This window comes from Pteropus vampyrus, unplaced genomic scaffold (assembly GCF_000151845.1).
Source record: "Pteropus vampyrus isolate Shadow unplaced genomic scaffold, Pvam_2.0 Scaffold377, whole genome shotgun sequence".
NCBI classification, from domain to species: Eukaryota; Metazoa; Chordata; class Mammalia; order Chiroptera; family Pteropodidae; genus Pteropus; species Pteropus vampyrus.
In genome coordinates this window covers 737172-742229 of record NW_011889158.1, presented here as the reverse complement: position 1 = coordinate 742229, position 5058 = coordinate 737172, and the positions used below count along the sequence as shown (strand labels likewise).

At 47.1% G+C, this 5058-nt stretch overlaps 1 long non-coding RNA gene across 1 annotated transcript in view; it reads left to right on the top strand.

Moving 5' to 3' along the window:
• Positions 1-3938, top strand: part of LOC111731454 — a 10386-nt gene extending 6448 nt beyond the window's left edge. The window contains exon 3 of the long non-coding RNA XR_002777144.1: positions 3805-3938. This is a non-coding gene — a long non-coding RNA (uncharacterized LOC111731454). The remainder of the gene's footprint in view (positions 1-3804) is intronic.
• Positions 3939-5058: the final 1120 nt, after the last annotated feature.

The following is a 5058-nucleotide window of genomic DNA, read 5'->3' as shown; positions in this document are numbered from 1 at the left end:
CGTTTGCTTTTTCTCATAAACAGTAAGCCGAGCACGTCCGCATGCAGTGGCTCGCCACTCGAATACCTTTTGTGAAGTGCCTGTTTGTCTTCTGCCCATATATGCGATCAGATTATGTCCTTTTTTAATCACGTGTCGTCGTTCTTTATACAGTCTGCATACCAGCCCTCTGAAATTATAAACATTACAAAAACCTTCTACCTTGTGCCTTGATGTTTCACTCTCTTAATGAAAACTTTCCTTAGAGGTTTTTATCATTCTTTTAACGAGGCTAAATGTGTCATATCTTTTCCTTTAGGGTGAGATCTTTCTGCATCTTAAGAAATCTTTCTTAACCCAAAGGCACAAATAAAATCTTCGATATCATGCTGTGAGAGCATATTATTGTGTCTTTTCCATGTAGGCTTATAATCCATCTGGCAACGTTGTGTGTGGGGTGCGGGGGCGGGGTGTACATGTGCCTGTGTGGTTCGAGTTAGGGTGAAGTTTCTTTCCATATGAATGTCCACCTTTCCCAGAACCAAGTGCTGTGAAGACCATTGTCCCCACCGCTCTGCCAAGCCACCTGTGCTCTCCACCACCTCTGCATGAATGCCCGGGTCTCCCGCACTCCTCATGCTGTGCCATTCGTGTATTCGTCTGTCCTTGCGTCTCCAACACACGGTCTAATTACATTGGCTCTGTAATTAGTCTTCAGATCCAGTAGAGCAAGTCCTCCTGCCTTCTTCTCCAAGAGTGTCTTGGTTATTCCTGGGCTTTCGAATTTCCAGATAAATTTTAAGATCAGCTTGTCCAGTTCTGCTGAAAGAATTTCTTAGGATTTTCATGGTGTTGGGTTAAATCTGCAGATTAATTGGCGGAAAATTAACATTTGAAAAATAATTCATCTTCTAATGCTTAAACATAGCATTTTCACTTATTTGGGTCTTCTTAAACTTATCAGAAAAATACTGCATTTCTTATATACACATCTGTCTATATCGTACATGTTTTCTTAGATTTATAACTAGGCATTTGATATTCTATGCCATTCTATATGGTGTTTTCATTTTGATTTTATTTTTTCTGTTGATTGCTAGTAGGCGGAAGTAAAACCGATTTTTTTCTTTTTTTTTGCGTATTGATCTCTTATACAGCAAACTTGCTCAATCCACGTGTCAGTTCCTCTTGGACTGTCTACAAATAATCGTGATGCCCGCACATAGTAACAATTTTATTTCCTCCTTTCCAACCATTATATCTTTTACTTATTATTTTCTCATCCTGCTCCTTCGGCCGGTCCTTCCAGCACGATACTGAATGGAACTGATGACGGCAGCTCCGCTGGTCTCGTTGCCAGCCTCAGACGGAAAGTTTTCAGCGCTCGGCCGTGGAGTGTGCTCTTTGTCGTAGACTTCCGTAGATACTCTTTATCACATTAAGGAAGTTCCTGCTAGTTCCTTATCTGCTAAAAGTTTTCATCATATGTCAATGTTGATTTTTTCCCCAGCGTTTTCTGCACCTATGGAGATGATCAGACGATTTTTCTCCTTTATCGTTCATAGTCATTGACTGATTTTCAAATGTCGAATGAAACCATGAGTTTGTAGAATAAACTGAACCTGGTCTTATTCTGTTTACTGATATTTTATTTAGAATTTTTGCCTCTCTGCTGATCAGGGAGGTTGGTTGGCCTGTAGTGTTTCTTTCCTTTCCTGGCATTACTAATCTCGTTAGATGTAGGTATTGAGACCTTGCTGGCATCACACCACGAACTGGGAAATGTTCATGTTTTCATTCTGAGAAAGAGTTTGTGCAGCGCAGACACAATTTCTTATTTGTCGCCTGGTAGAATTTGGTGATGAAGCCATTTCGTTTCAGAGTTTTATTTACGGATTCAGTGTCATTGATAGCTTTGGGACTATTTAGATTTTCTAATGCTCATTTGTTTATTTTAGTAAGTTATATTTTTTTAAGATTTTTTCTATTTCAACTAAATTAGCCAGTTTGTTCAAGTGAATATTCTACTTTTCTATGTGAGTACAGAAATAGAAAGATATTTCTATTTCGACTAATTATTCGAGTGTTTTAATTCGTCATCATCTGATTTTTTTTTTGTATTAGTAGAATATGCCGTCCTTGCCTTCATTCCTGTTTGCTCGCAAATCTTGACGCAGCGATTCTGTACTGTTCATTCTCTGACTAAAGCTTGAAAAACAGTGGCCCAGAAATTCTCCTATCTTTATTGAACACTAGATTCATCTGAAGGGTTTTTTAAAATACCAGTTCACAGACTCCACCCAGAACAAACGTATCAGTGTTTTAAGAGCTCCCCAGCTGATGTTAATCTGTGTGTAGCATGGAAAGTCTCCGGCCTATGAGGCTTCTTAGCCTCGGTAGAGCCGAGATTTGGGACCAGATCATTCTCTGTTATGAGGGCTGTTCTATGCTCTGTAGTATCTAGCACCTTCTCTGACCCCTACCCACCAGAGGCCAGTAAACACCCCACACACCCTCACAGTTGTGACAGCCAACGCTGTCCCCAAACATTGCCAAATGTCTAGTCGCCAGATACCCCCAGTTCTAGATTGGGTGAGGGAGCTGCAGCAAGGCTATGGATTAAAGAAGAAGAAAACTGCACTCGGTATGAAACCATCTTTCCGGCACGCAGAGTTACGCGGGATGAGAACGCACTGTTTCCCAGGGTGGCGATGGTCTATCTCATTAGTCGGCTGGGTTGCCGTCACGGAATACCACTGTACGGGTCCCTCGAATGACAGAAATTTATTTTCTTACAGTCCTGGAGGCCAGAATTTCAGGTTCGAGGTGTTGGCAGGCCGGGTTTCTCCTGAGGCCCCCCTCCTTGGCTCGCAGATGGCCGCCTTCTCTGCACCCTCACGCGGCCCACCTCTGCGTGCGGGCCCCTCCCGTCTCTTCGAGTGTCTGAATTTCCTCTTGTTATAAGAACATCAGTCCTGTTGGATCAGGACCCACTCCCGTGACTTTAGTTAACATGAATCCCCTCTTTAAAGGCCCTTTCTCCAAATATAGCCACATTCTGAGGTATTGGCTGGTTAGGACTTCAGCATATGAATCGGGGTGGGGGACACCATTCAGGCCATGACACCTGTCAATACGAAACAATGGCTCGAGAGTCACCAGGGATATTGTAGGGTGGCTTTGTTCTCAACTGGATATAGGCATGAGTAGTCTGGAGACCTCCTAATCATGAGATTCTGTGCTCCCGGGGCAAGGGAAGAATACATTCCAGCTGGAAGGCTCTGTAGAGCAGCCGTCGTCACAACCTGACATTAAAGGACCCCAGGTGTCGGCAGAAATGGCGGTCGGGAAGGGAGAGGAGGCAGGACCTGGGTCAGACGGTACGGAGCTAACAGCACAGGCGTGGGGAGAGCGCGGGCTTGCTCATGGACTTGGAAGCACGTGTGAGCATTTGCACAACGAGACGCGTGCCCAGGCAGAGTGCCACGCGCCAGGACGCCTAGGCGGGGTCCAACCTGAATTCTCTGTGCACCTCGAAGCTCTCTGGGCAAAAAAAAACCCTCCCAGGGCCCTGCTGTTCATCGCCAGCTCTCATTTGGCCTCAGTGGGCATAGACCTCAGACAGCTGGCGTAGACCTCAGACGGAGGGAGCCCTTCAGATGCCTTTCTTGAGCAGCCCCAGAGGTCAAGTGAGGGCAAAGTTCCTGGTAGAGAAAACACTCCAAAGTGCTTTGCGAAGGGCCGCCTGTCCTGCTCTACCAAATATTTGGAAGTCGTTTTGGCTGCAAGCCAGGAGCCTGAAGTGTTCTTTTTCCCTTCTTACAGGCGTTAGCCTTCTTGCGAGTCTCTCCTCGAGGTATCCTGAATACACATGCGCCAAAAAAGGAGGAACCTGTCACTTTTCTTCCTGCCCACGCTACACTAAAATCGACGGCACCTGTTACAGAAGGAAGGCCAAGTGCTGCGTCTGAGCTGGGGGCGGCACAAGGGCGCGGAAGCCACGTGAACAATTTGTAAGCTTTGTTTTAATAAAGGAAGACTTTTTTTTTTTTAAGTAGACCTCCTTTGGACCAAAATAAATCTTGTGCATCCTTCTGGAAAAGGTTAAATGGGGGTTAGACATGAGACGGGCCAGCCCACGACGCCTGCTGGTTCAACACTGGGGAGTGATGCCTAGGGCCTGTGTGACGTCACTTCCTCTTCCTGTCATTACCTAACTGACTTGCGAGCCACGCAGAGGGTCCACGTTCGATCGAGGATACGTGACGAGGAGGCAGATGACATGGCTTCGGGCCCTCCGTGGTCCCGGCAGAAGCTCACCCCAAATGCAGTGGTCTCAGCAGCCCGTTCAGTGAAACGGTCCATCCGCAGAGCTCAGAACTTCTGCCCTTCCTGCTTTCTGGGCCAGACCCGCGGGCTGGTCGAGCTTAGCATTTGAGAACTCGTGCCATGATCATAAAACTATTTCTCGTAAGCGTCCCTCTCTAGGCCTGACTCTGCTCCCATCGCAAAACCTAGTTGCGTGTCACTTAAAAAGCACGTTCCATGACCGATGCTTCGGCATTTCGTTCCTTCTGCCCCGTTTGGGGTCGGGGGCGGGGGGGGGGGGGCGGGGGCGGGGGCGGGGGGCCGATGGGTCGCTTTCTCTCTCCTCCAATACGTTTCTTACCACTCCTGGTGACTCAGCCATCGTCACCTCGACTGGCAACGGCGATTTCATATTCCACATCAATAAATCGTACGCACGAACGAAAGTTATAAAATACATTATAAAAAACGTCTGCCCCCGTCGCCAAAGGGAGATTAAGACACAGCACCCTGCTTTGTGAGAAGCTGCTGGTTCGCATTGCGGAAACTAATCTCTACTCAGGCGGCCTCGCGGTCTCACTACAGTGGGTCCAGGCCTCTCCCTTCCCCCCGAAATGCCGAGAAATAATCTAGGACCACTGTACTGTCAGGAGAAACATCAGGCAGGCCATCAGCCTCGGGATGCTAGGCTGAGCCCTCCTGCCCGGGCCGGCAAGACCCTTTACCTGAGGCAGAAGGAAACTGCGTCCATCCCTTCAGTTTATGAGGTGG